Raw genomic sequence first — 14144 nt, 5'->3', positions numbered from 1 at the left:
GAGCACCTCCTTTCACCCCCACCTAGGGATGTCTTCTTCAGCCTTGGAATAGTCTCTTTGTGTAGAAATGCTGTTCTTTCATTTAGCTTTTAGCTAATATAGCTGTTGTTTTCTCAGGCTGGATCACCTGGGAGGCACTGCAAGATGCTCTGCCCCATTTTCTACACAACAGTCATCGCTCGCATTGCCAATGGATGAAGATGCATTGGTGGTAGTGCATCTTCATTAGTGGTAAGGGTCTATGTTTTCTTCATCTGCACTCACTATTCTTTGAGATCATCTATTGTTTAAGACAGCACTCATGGCAATTTTTGTGCTGTGCTGCGGAGAAGGGCAGTCAGGCGGTTGGTCACTGGTACTGTTTATCAACAACACGATGACTTTAAATGATTTGACAGACCCTAGGTCCTGGTGCTAGTGAGGTTAAAATGGAGCCTGTAAGAATGGTTCAGAAAAAAGTCATCAGAGAAAAAAATTGTGTGTGGGGAAAAAGAAGGTATGGGAGTAATTACAGAATAAGATTTTGAGCTGCTCAAATGCCTAGATGGGGATTATGAATTAAAAACTGTACACTCCTGGATCGCTGTGGTTTGATTGTCTTCTCATGGGCCTTGGTAAAGAGCAGAGGTTTCTGTATGCTCTAATTGCTGTCCAGGAGCTGTCTGAGTGTAACTGTGCAATATCTTTTGATAAGAGAGGTCCCTGTTTATTTGGTGCTTTTTAACCACGTCTGGAGAGTTGCATCCAGCTGTGCACTGCAAGGAGTTTGGATGGAAACCCCTGAGCTCCCTTCACACATGTATGGTTCAGTTTTTCTTACAGTATTCCATATTTACTGTTACCAGAACTATTTTCTGGTTTGCAACTCATTTTTTTAACAGAAAGTGGAGACACTCCACCCCATTGGATTAGCCAAGGTAAAAGAGCCAATATTTTACACTCCCAGAAAGCATAAATAGGAGGACATGCTCTTGCCTAGATGTTAAATAGCTTTTACAGTAAGAGTCTTTTAATCTTTACGTTTACTGATTTATTTGTTCTCCTCTTCCCTACAGAACGACACTGTAATGAAGCAGAATATCTCTGCATCTCCTCGTGCCCAGGTCCTGCTCACCATATGGCAGCAGTGTGTCAGGACATGCTGGCTGAGGAGCACGACTGCTTTCCCTCACTGCCCTGCAGCAATGAACCTTATTGCAAACCATGCACAGCACCTGCTTTCTGTAAAAAATATCATAAACTCTTCGGCCAAAAAAGCAAACCACCACAAAACTATATGGTTGTATTTACTATGGATTTTGTTTTAGTCATTTCCTTGCTGCATACTGGTGCTGCTGTACCTGAATGCTTGTTGGTGTTAATGATGTGGGACTCATCCCTCTTTCCATGGGCAAAGAAGTTTAACTGAAATAATTCCAGTAGCGAGTTCTCATGATCTTGACAGGACATTGATGAAATGTCGAATTCAAAAAGACAAAATGCCTAGCGCAAACCTATCGTGAGCTGTGCAATTCAGAACAGGAACAGGCCAAGTTAAATGCTCTGTTCAGCCCAGCTGCTGTTCAGCCATGTTGATAATTTCAGCTCAGTGGATCTCTGGATTTTACTTTTCAGCTCGCTGCACCCAGTTCAGAGAATCAATATGAATTACCAGTAATTTGTCACAGATTGATATTATGATGTGCAACTGTCACTAATCCTTGCATTGTCCTTGCTTGTTGGGTCAGTGGTATTTTTTTTAATCCTTTGGTGTCACAGTGATGTGTTATTCTACAATAACTAATCTGCTGGTTTCTTAGGAGGTTAAGCAAACAACAGCATCATCGGCAAACTATGTTTATTGTAAAGAGGCATGTCGATGCTTAGGGGTAGTGTTCTTTATTTTTTGAAATAATGGTCACATGCAACATAAAAGCAATTATCTTCCCATGTGGCAATTCTGTGTTTGTTTCACAGACTGCTTTCATGTCCCCAGGGCCAGACTCTCTATCCCAAGCCTGTTAAAAGCATGTGCCCATGGATTCAGTTGGACCAATGGCTGCAAATACCTGCCAAGGGGCAGATGTTCCAGGTTTTGCCCTTCTCTGTCATCCTAGGTTTGCTGCTGGAGGGGGGAGCTGACCTGGTTGAGCCTTTTCCAAAACCAAGGCTGGGCAGGGATTTGGGGAGGAAGGGCAGGAGGAAGCTGATGCTTTCAGCAATGGTGGAGTACTGGGTTGTCCCGGGGTTTCGGTTCCACATGGGATACTCCAGCCGTGCTCACTAGAGCAGCCTCCCCTGCACGCACCCAGCCTGCAACACTGCATCGCTTAATGTTCAATAACCAGCTTCAAGAGCCTGCCGATACTGAAGAACTCAGAAGATATTTAACCTGAAACCAGAGTTCAGCTATATGAGACTGCTTATTAAAAATGAATGGATTAATCTGATAAGAATCATAATCCTTGCTCCATGATGCCGTAAAAGAAATAGGTCTACTATTTTCTGCACTGCTCTTTTCTCAAGTACAGTCACTCCTGCATTTCTGTGTAATGAAATATACTTGCTTTCCTTTTTCACTCAAATTCCCTATTTATTGATCCCTCTTCAGATAGAAAGTGCAACAAACAAAGGAAGATGTGAAGTGAGAGCTGCACAGCAGCTCTTTGCTACTTCTTCGCCACACAGCTTGTGGAAATGACCTTTTCCTGGTGCTTTTGGTGCACTTGTACATTTCAGGCCCACTTATCCTTTCTTTTTTGTCCACCTTTCATCTCACTGGACATTTAAAGTTTGAGCCTCTCGGATAGGGCTAATGTTCTTTATTGCTATTGTTAGCCACACAATAAAAATAGATACAGGTTTATTAGCACTTGTTACAGTGGTCAGTTCAGTGGCTGCTAAATCCATTAGCAGCAGTGCAAGAGCCACAAGCTGACCCAAGCCCAGCTGAAGAAACCGTTGTCTTGTGAGACTGAAACAAAAAGATTTATTTTGCAGAGCAAAATCTTAGAAGCAGTTTATTATCCTTGCCCTTACTTAGCCTGCAAGGGCAAAATGATGCGCGGATGTAAAAGATAACAAGTTCCAGCAACCTTTCCTCCTGGGATTTATAATTCAATTATCAGTTTCCCATCTTGACTGGAATAGCTTGCAAGATCATTGTTAATATTATTTTGTAGTTGTTCTGGCCAAACAGAATTGTAGAATGTTCCACATTTTGATAGTGAAGTTGTAGTGAAGAAAAAGAAATATTTTTCCAGATGTGAAAACTGTTTAAATCGCAGATTAAAAATTCCCAGTCCTACCCAGACCAGCTTCTGATTTCCACTGGTCTACAATCATATGCATTGCTATTCTGTCATAAAGTCAACCTGTGACTTACCTGTGTGTCCCATCTGGACTGCCTGCAGGGTGGCGGAGCTTCTCCTTGCCCCTTATCGCAGAGCAGAGGGGCAGCGGGTGCCCGGTGGTCAGGCATCAGCAGGGCTCAAGCAGGAACATTCTTCATCACTGTGTGCCATCACACCCATATCCTGCCGCTCGCTGGGTGAGTGCACAGTGCAGCTGCAGACCTGCTTATGAAGGGGAAAGGTGCTGTTTTATTTGCTGTGAGCTTGGGCCTCCACAGTTTCCCCTGCTGATGCGAGGATAAAAGTGATCTTCACCTACAATATCCTGCAACTGGGGCTGCCCTGGAAAACAACACTTTTGTCCTTGGTGTGTGCAGCACAGGTGAGCTGGAAGCAGGGAAGTTGATCAACTTACCTGGGTGCTGTTTCTGTATGCCAATGATTGGGCTGAGCTTTGGGTCTGCAATAAGAACAGGTCTGTCCTTTAACCTCAGGTTTCATCACATTGTTCAGACTGGAAGACCTGTTACGTGGTCTTCAGAAATTGCAGATGAAAAAGAAAGAAGGGTTGTAATATTTTTACATGTCTTAAGGCCAGCAGCAGCAATCCCCTCTCCCCTGTTCTAACATCACTGTTTTATTTGCACAGCTGGTACATAATGTGACTAGATAAAAGCTAATGCAAATGGTCCCAGCATTGACAGATGGAGGCATGCTCCAGTGTAAAATACCCACAGTGGACGTGGGGGGCATAATCACAGAATACAATCTCAGAATCATTTAGGCTGGAAAAGACCTTTAAGCTCATTGAGTCCAACTGTTAACCTGGCACTGACAAGTCCATGACTAAACCATGTCCCTGACTGCACATTTACACATCTTTTAAGTAACTCCAGGGATGGTGGCTCAACCACCTCCCTGGGAAGCCTGGTCCAGTGCTTGACAACCCTTTTGAGGAAGACATTTTCCCTAATATCCAACCTAAACCTTCTCTGGCACCACTTGAGGCCATTTCCTCTTGTCCTATCACTCGCTACTTGGGAGAAGAGACCGACCCCCATCTCACTAAAACCTGCTTTCAGGTAGTTGTAGTGATAAGGTCCCCCCTGAGCCTTCTCCAGACTAAACACCCTCAGTTCCCTCAGCTGTTCCTCATCAGACTTGTGCTCTAGACCCTTCACCAGCTTTGTTGTCCTTCTCTGGACACGCTCCAGCACCTCAATATCTCTCTTGTAGTAAGGGGCAAAACTGAACATTCTATTTGAGTATATGTGCTTTGCTGTCCTGAGAAAGACCTGGACCTGAACTTTTGCTTGCTCTACAGCCCAGGATGATCTCAGCATCTCAGAACATTCCTGGGTAATGCAAAAAAAAAAAAAAATTAAAAAAAATTGCATTTGCATTGCAGTGCAACAAACAAAATCAAATTAGGAATGACGGAAAAATATATTTCAGCTGCCTGGCTCCAGCAGAAGAGGCATTTGGCCTGTCCTGGTCCTGTGTCACCCTCCTGCGACTGGGGGATGCCAGCACAGTCTTGAGGCTCTGGGCAGTCGTTGTCATCCCCAGCACAGCTGGGCAGGAGGGAAGGGCCAGCAGCACCCCCAGAGTGCCCCATAGCTGTGGGGTCATCGTCTGTCAGTGTGTCTGCAGCCTTTGCACCACTGGAACATGCTGGAACTCCGAATATCTTGTTGGAGAGCTGGTTTTAAATGTCAGTAGACTCCTCATGCAGAAGGGATCTGGCACATGCCAGGTAAGCCTGGAGAGCCGCAGCTCCCAAGTCACCCAGGGCAGATGTATTTCTTTGTCCCTTGTGAAGAATGAGAAATTTCATGTCTCTCTTTTGTTATGCTGAGACAAACAGAACTCTTTGTGGGCAATTCCTATGGTTGTCAAACAAGGAAAGAAGCAAGGCTATTTTAAAAGCAGGAAATTGTGTCTGTTAAAATGGAGATGTATGAAAACAAGCTCCTGCTCTGCACTCTGCCCACCCCTTCCCTCCTTCAGCATTGGCAGAGGTGAAAGCCATGAGGCAGAGGAAAGAGCTCTGCTGTCGCTACGTGTGGTTGTTGGGGTGGTATTGCATTACCACAGAATTTCACTTTTAATTTAAATTTTAAAATGAGGAATAAAACCACCCTGGGCAGGATCCAGATGCCACCTCACCCTTCCTGCTTTTTTATTCTAGCCAAGAAAGATATTTTATCTAATAGAATCATTTAGGTTGGAAAAGATCTTTAAGATTATCAAATCCAACCGTTAACCTGGCACTGTCAAGTCCACCACTAATCCGTGTCCCTAAGCACCACATCTACACATCTTTCAAATACTTCCCTCAAATTTTGGCCAACACTTTCTGGAAATTGCAAGAACAACTGTGTGGTTTTGGGTTTTTTTTATTTTTTTTTTTAATCTATCCAGTTTGCTCATTTCCAAAGGAGATGTTATGCCTGAGTTTTTTGCCTGGGGACTCTCTTCATGGGCACTGAGGGTGTCTGTTCCTATTAGAAATGGTGCAACAAATTGAAATTACATGCAGCATTTCATCAAAATCTCCAGGCTGGAGAAGGATACCCATGTTGTTTTCTCCATTGCTCTTTTTTTTAATTTGTTTTGGTGAGATGCAATGTAGAAAGAAGAAAGTGGTCCTAAAGGAATTATGACTCATGGAGATTAGATAAATAAGACAACTATAAAAGCCATGTTAAAAAGCATTTTTGCATACAAGTCCTAAAAATTGTCTAGTGGTTTGTAATTCCATCATGTGAATGCAAAGCTATTTCTGAGACAAAGATTTGGGTAATAAGTATGCACTTGAATTTTAGTTAAGAAAATAATATGTCTTAAGGGTACATATTCTTGAAACCATTTTGCATGCATGGCATGTTCATTTTGAAAAGAGGAGCTGCTATTATTTGACAGCTAACTACATAAACTAAGAAAATTAATAAGTTGTAATCGGAGCACGTGCTTCGTTGCCAGGGCCGGCTGCTCAGTGGAGGGTTACCCTGGAGGAACCCATGGGAGCTCTGCGCCTGTGGCCTCAACACTCAATGTATGATGGGAACACGCAGCCAGCGACCTGCATGTGCTCCACCAAACACACGGCCTGGGAAAACTGGGACTTAGATAAAAGGATAATTGATCCTCAGGGAAATTACACAAGCAGTTTGTTCACCAATTTTATTGTTGAATTTTTGTTCAAAAGGAATAGAAATATTTTTGTGCTCCACTTAGCAAATGTTATTGTTATTTCCGTAACTGTTTTTTTGGGAATTGAAAAAAAAATCAACTGACAAGAGTTAAATGGCAATGGAAGAGGTTGTGGTTATTACCTCAAAAGGGAAATGAGTCTCGGATGACCGTTCTTGTTTAGAAAACTCTGCTATTTGCTGCATTTTATACATATCTGAATAAAACATATTTAAGTTTAATTGAAACACAAACTTCTTGCCAGGACCCCTGATCTGATGAACCTCTTGGGAGTGTCCTGATGTGACTCAGCACTGTCCCAACCCAGGGGAAGGAAGGGCTGTATCCACCACATGCCTTTCACTGCCAAGGCACTTGGGCACAACACAGCTGGGGCTGCTTGGGCTGAGCTGTTAACGCGCCTGGCCAGGGACGTGACCCAGGTTGGGGGCTGTTGTGGGTACAGAATTTCCCTTCGGAGTAATGCTGATATCTGGAGTTGGCACTGAGGTGGCTGCAGCTGTGATATTTGGTGTGGTAGGATGCAGAGGGTGACCTGCACTCTGCTGATGAAGAGCTGCCACCCCTCAACTGATGATGCGCAAAGCCTGTGCTGAAGGCAGAAGCTCATGGGAGCAGAAAGCTGCTCATGCTTCAGGCAACACTGGGACCCCAGTGTGAAATGAAGAAGGACAGGAGAGAAGCATTTCCTCTCCTAGAGCTTTCCCCTACTGAGAGACTTCTCGTTTCTCACAAGCATTTCATTTGCTGCTCACCTAATCCCAATCCCTTTGGTTACTCCCAGTCACCCTGTTCCAGTGTCCCTGTTACTGGTGGAGACCTCCAGGCAGCCTGTGAAGGGGGCTGGCCAGCTCCAGCGCAGCTCTGGATGTTGGAGATGCCAGCGAGAGCCCATCTGCCCTGTCTGGAGCTTGGGCAGCCCTGGCTGGGGAGCAAAGCATGAGGAGGAGCTGGCACTGGTCCTGTGCTGCTGGGGAGGCAACCTGCTGGGCAGCATTTGTCACTAGCAGAGGTCTTAGAAACAGCATCTCAGAAACACGTGGCCAGCTGTGGTTTTATTTTTGCAGGTTTTCTCCTCAACTACTTAGCAGCAGGACATAAGAGCACCTGCTGTATCAGGGAAAATCAATGTGATTAATATGCCATTGGGCTACATCCCACTACAATACCTCGGATAGGCAGGAGCCACATCATTCACAGATAACACTGCATTGCAGGACAAGGGGAAATGTAGTGGCTGGAGGGGAGTGTGCTGGGGAGAACAACACTAATAAAAAAAAAAAGCAACCCAGATCATCTTTTCCTATTAAAACAATTAGAAAAGGCAACAGATGTTGACATGACTCTGTAATTAACAGGACGATAAAGGGTTAAAGATTAGTGGCTGTTAAAGAAGTGCTGAGTAAGCAGCTTACTGGCCCAGTGTGCTAGCTGAGGTCAGCTAAGCAGCTTGTGCCTGTGCATAGGTGACCTCTCCTTCCCATTCCGAATGGGAAGAGAGAGAGACCAAAACCTGTGCTGCCTCATGAGTGTAATTCTTAGGAGAGCTGCACTCTGACTGGAAGACAGCCATGCAAATTTGAGGAGCTCGAGGGTTTTGTGTTTGCATGTATCCTTTGGGAAGGGTGGGTGTCTCCCAATTAGCTCTTTTTGAGTTACCAAGAAAAAATGAAACATTTCCACGACTTCCTCTACTTTCCTCCAAGCATAAGAGTAACCTTCTTCTCATCTGCCAAAATCTGAGAGTGAAATCCTGAAGCACATAAAGCACGTGTGAAAAGTGCTCACGGTCACATCACAAGGAGCGGGGTGTCAATGCTAAGTGAGGGCAACCGGCTTCCCCCTGCTCTGCTCCTGCACACCCGGGGCTGCTGCCAGCCCATTCAACCAGCAGTGATGTGGCAGATGTCGGCCAGGACCCACCGTGCCCAGATGGAATGAAAGTCGACATGCCATGTCCTCCTCCTCCTGAGCAGAGCAGGGGTGAGCTGCAGCCAGGCAGCTGTGGGCAATTCCTGTGACCTGCCTTAGGCTTTGTGAAGTATTTGCCCACTCAACAGTTTGTGCTGCACAAAATTAGCAGAGGTCCCTCCCTCCACACATGCAAACCAAAGCAGAATATTTTTCAGTCCTCAGCTACAAATTCAAAAGTACCTATTAACCCCTACACCAGCACAGGTTACCAAGCAGGGGAGTTTCTTACTACCTGTGGTTGTGATATAGCCTCAGAAATACAGGATTTTTTTTAAAACCATGCTGAAATCCCCTGCTGGGCTCTGAGTGACATGGGCACAGCTATGCTACACCCCACCCTCTGTACCAGAGGAGCTGGTACAGCCCCTCTGCTCCCAGAGGCAGCAAACCCAGTGTGGGGGGAGCACGTCCCCATGCTGGAGGTTGTCCCCTGCTGCAGTGTCCAAGGCATTTATACCAATCCCTTGGCAGAGATTGTGAGGATGTGTGTCCTGGCTCACAGGAGCACATTACCAGTACTCTCTTGTGGTCTGCTTTGAGCAGGTTGGTGAGGGAACACGGTTGTTGACAGGTATGCAGTTAAAGGCAGAAAAAAGGGCAAGAACAGAGTTCTGGGAAACCTCTGAAGAAGGAGTTAAGAGTTTGAACAATTCCTCTGGGTGGACGGGCTGGCTAGGGGATGGTTGGTCTCCATGGCTGGCTAGGGGGTAGTTGGTCTCCACGGCTTTTACACACACACAGTGTTTCACGGCATGTCCCGGGTATTTCCTCCCTCCAACCCGTAGTCAGATATTGCAGAGGGATGTTCCAGGCAGCCAGAGCACATGTGCCTGCCCCTCTAACTCTGACAGAAAAATTTGTATGAGGATGCTGAGTATGTAAATGGACAGTTTGGAGATCAAAGTAGGGTTGAGCTTTGTGTACAGATACCTTGGCTGTCACAGGATGGATTTTGCTATGGCATGCACCACCATCTGCACAAACCTTCATTAGTAGTGACATTAGAGTATACAGAAAAGTCACAATAATGCTTATAATACAGCTGAAAGTGTGGCATGCACAGACTTTTCTCATTTTTTAATCCCATTTCACAGGGCTGTGTTCACCCTTGCCCTGCTCCTCTGAGTTTTGTAGTCAGCAGTTTTGGACAGCATGACACTGTCCATCACGAGCATCAGGGTCCTTTGCTGGGAGGAACATGATGTCCACACTGATGATTTTTTCTTCCTCCTACCCAGATGTATTTGGGGTAATTTTCACAGGTTTGTTAACATGCTTTTACACCTTTTGCCTTTGTTCACGGGTTTGCATTGGTCTGCAGCTCCAGGTTATGTCTATTATATATGGTGACTTTTAAGTTCACTAGATATGTTTTCCTTGTTCTCTTTGCTACCCCTAAAGCCAACTGTCACTCTGCAGCTGGCAGTGAGTGAGGGCACTTGTCCCCTTAAGTGGTGGGGAACACAGGCACTAACCTCTGTGTGTAGGCCTGGCTTGGAGACCTGTGTGCTCTGGTAGACAGCGCAGGTCTAGCAGGAGCAGGAACATTTCTGCTCAGAAACATTCAGGCACCGTTTCTCTGGGTACTTGACTCCTCTCTAGGAGATATTCTGAATCTTTATTTTACTTTGATTCTAATTATCAAAGAGAAAAATCCATGGTAGACTTAAATAAACAGACCGGGTGCTCTTTATGTATTAATTGCTATGCACACCACAAGCACCTCAGTAATGTGAGATATCTCTCAAGCTTATTTGCACAAAACCTCGTATCTGGACTACCTATCTGCATGGCTGAGTTTTAAATGTTTAAAAAATACTCTTATGTATGTTAAAATATTAACTGTTTCAAATAGAAATATATTTAGCCATCAAATTAAAGTGGCCACTGCAGATTTTGATGGAGCCAGCTCTTCTTTCAAGGCCAAGAGTGGGTAATTCCTTTGCTACCTAAATAATTTTCGGCACTTTGAAGGGCAGATGCAGAAGAAGTGCAAGTATCGAGTGACGATAGGAATGTAGACTGGCATGCTGCAAACTGATTTTTCTCCTACAGCTTTGCATGGTAGCCAGGAGGAAAAGGATGGGGCGGAACGGAGGTGGGATGGAGCTTGGGGACCTGCAGGATTCATGCAGAAGAGAGCAGCTTGGCACCGCCCGCACCCTCCCCAGGGGCTCAGTGCTTATGCTGTTCTACAGGAGCCTGGGTATGGGTCTGAAGGGTTTCTGGGGCAAAATTCTTATGGTTTTGGTCGCTGTGACATTCACCCAGCCAAGGAGCCTCCTACCTACACTACTAACGTGTCACAGCAGCTCAGCAGCTCTCGGGACCATCGCCTGTTTTGCTACGGATCTCGAGGTCCTGATTTGGCCACCAGTCCCCCTCCTGAGGGATGCGTGATCCTGGGAAGTGCTTCTGTCCTCAGATGCCCTTTCTGTCAAGCAGGACAAGAAAATAAGCTCCAGTTCTGAATGCCTATTTAATATGATTTAGATAGTAATGGTTTACTTGGTGGGTTTATTTTATTTTATTAATTTTTGACATTCAGCATCTAGCCCATTCTTTCCAGTGTTCATATTTATAACTCATCTCTTACCCTAGGCTTAGGATGAATAGGAGGGGAAGGTGAGAAACCAGAAAGGGAACAGGAGGAGAGAGGAGAAGAAAGCTGCCTAGCTCTGGCTGCACAGAGTGTTAGTAGAAAAACTAAATTTAATAAATCTCAGAACTCCCAGTCTTCCAGTCCAAGTGCATCACTTATCAGATGTTGCTTGGTCATAGCTAATAATTATAAATTTGTATTTAAAGCTGGCTTTGTTGCAGTTGCACTGTAACTGACTAATTGTTGAAGCTCTTTAACAACTGCTGGTGATCTTGTCTAAAGCCTCATCTTTAGCCTGAGAACCTGTGGACCTGAGAAGAGCATCCTTGGGGGCAGTTTGTCTGTGGTACAAGAGTCCAAGGTTGTATTGGGGATTTTAAGCACAGGTGTTGGCTTATAGGAAGTTTTTTTGCCTTTTCAAGTACAACAGCTGGAAGAATGAGCTTGTAGCATCCATGCTTTCCCAAACACTGCAGCTGAAAAAGCTGTTACTGTAAAGGACATCGGAGCCAATGGGGAGAGCACAGTGAGGAGAGCAGGAAGGTGATCCTGCATCTACAGGTGGTCCTGACTTAGTGGGAGGGAGCTGCCCAGCATGGGCAGCAGCCAGCTCAACACCGTCCTGGAGGGTTCCGTGCAGAGCAGCACAAACCAGGAAGCATTCTGTAACCTTCCTGTCATGAAGAATTATTCATGTGGATGGAAGTGACAGAGAAATGTGGCTGTCGTATGGGCAAGGCAAGCTGAGCACCTGGGGAAAGGGACTTCCCATCAGTCATGGGAGTGGAGACCCAGGACAAGCAAAAACCAGCTCCTGTGCTGGGGCCGGCCTGACCCTTGGCACTGAGGGCTGAGACTTTGGTGTAACACTGATAAAGCAGGACAGCAGTGCAGGACATGCATGTTAGTGTTCCTACACAGGGCAGCGCACCTCGTACAAGGCTGGAGGGTCTCAGAGAGACCTGTGACCTTTCCAGGATGCTCCAGAAGGAAATGCTGTTGTGTGAGGGCCACAGTTCTGCACATGCCATTTCTGAGTGCACTCCCTCACAGGCGTGCAGGCACGAAAAGGGTGAAGGATCGCAGAGTCCTCTTTTTCTTTTTTTAGTTTTTTTTTTTTTCTTTTTGAATGGAAATAAAAGCTGCAGCATGCAGGATTTCATTCCTTTCTCTTTCTTGTCTGTATTGGCAAAAATAATGAAAATCTATCTGAGATTTTAATTACTTTTAATTTTCATTACTAAGATAGAACAGTCTATCTAAGGCTAAAATGGAGCCCACATAACTGTCAGTTTTTACCTGAATCTCATTTTCCCCCGCTAAGCAATATGTTTTAACTGTATTATGGATTCACTCTGGGTGATTTCATGGCTCACATTATGCCAAGAACAGGCTAGGTAGCCACAGAGGTCTCGTCAAAACTATTAATGCACTATTTTTGAACTGTGTGTACCAGCTAATGAATTTCTATAAGTGGATGATTCTTGGAGTCCATATTTATGAACCCAGTCAAAGTAAGCACCACTGTTTTCTCAGGTGATGAAAAACCCAATCTGAACCCAAATGGTTTCTGCTGTTAGAATCTCCAGGGTGACAGTATCTGCTCAGTACTGCTCCAGCCCCTCCATCCCTCCAGGCAGGAAACAAGTATCAGGCCAGGAGAAGTGGTTTGTGAGCCGCAGTTGCCCCTCAGGTCACCCGCTGGACCACCAGGTGGTATTTATCAGTCATCTGTATCACAGAAAGGGAACACTGCTGCTATGAATATTTGTTAACTGTCATTTAATTTAACCTCCTCTCTTCCCTGAGGTGATAGGTTTCACTGTGAAGCAAGAGTATTTATCAAATTCACTTTTCTAACTCACCATTACTCATCTTTGATTCCAAACCTCATGTTCTCACAACTTCATGTTCTGATTTGAGAAATGAAACAGTCAACTGGGCTGCAATATCTACCCTTTTAATGTCTATGCTTTTTAAACCTCTCAATTGAAAACTGATTTTCAGTTGAATTATAGCTCATGAGATGTGGGTTTGCAACAATTCCATTTATTTATCTCAATTTATCGGAAGTCATCAATAAATAAAAGAGGAATAACAGACCATATCACAACCTGCTGTGTTGCTCCATGATGTCTCAATGGTTACTGCAAAACTCTGTGGTGTTGTCATAGCCAGGACAGATTTACTGGACCTCCCATAAACTACAGATCATTACAAATAGTCTGGATAGTTTGCAATGCTTTGATATAGCCAAATAAGGCTTTATTGTAAAATTGATGTACAGTTAGATTTGATATCATTACAATAGATTTTTTCTATGAAAAAGCAATTTCTATCCTCCAGTCAGAATACAGAGGGGGAAATGCAGAACTCAGTGCATCGTTAACACAGTTACCAACTTTGAACTATAAAGCTCATTTTTATGTAAACATAATTGTGAGGGTTTCTATCTGATTTCCAAATTGCAAGGGCAATGAAAGTGTCTTAATGTGTCCTGAATTGCTTCCTTTTTATTGTTCATTCAGCTCTGGTGCTTATACATTACTTTCTTACCATATTTAAATACGCAGAAATGACATAGCCCTTCACAATAAAGTAGAAAAAAGTCTGTATGATTTATTATTAAAATGACAGTAATTCTCTCATGCACAAGCCCCATCCCTATGCTTTCATGTGCTAAAAGAGGGATTATCACAGTGGAAGGGTCCTGGCCATTGCTCGGGTGCATCCTCCTCCTGACCAGCATGGTTAGGGGTACTGCACCCTTGCTGCCTGTCGAGGAGAGTGCACTGGACTGTCCTGGGATGTAGAGGCTCCTGCAGGAACACCTTTATGACTATCTCCTCTATCATAAAGACCACATCTTGGCCAGTGTGATTTAAATGTTCAGCTGTGTCAGATGGAGGTTAACAGCTCTTTCAGGATGAGAAAATATTTTTTCATCCTCACTTCAAGCATTATACTGTTCTATTTCTTCTGAATAGAGAAGAGCAATGCCTATTACATGTCTTACTACA

The sequence above is a fragment of the Strigops habroptila genome, chromosome 4 (genome assembly GCF_004027225.2).
Source record: "Strigops habroptila isolate Jane chromosome 4, bStrHab1.2.pri, whole genome shotgun sequence".
NCBI lineage: Eukaryota > Metazoa > Chordata > Aves > Psittaciformes > Psittacidae > Strigops > Strigops habroptila.
The sequence above is the reverse complement of the archived record's forward strand: the minus strand, read 5'-3'. Positions refer to the sequence as shown.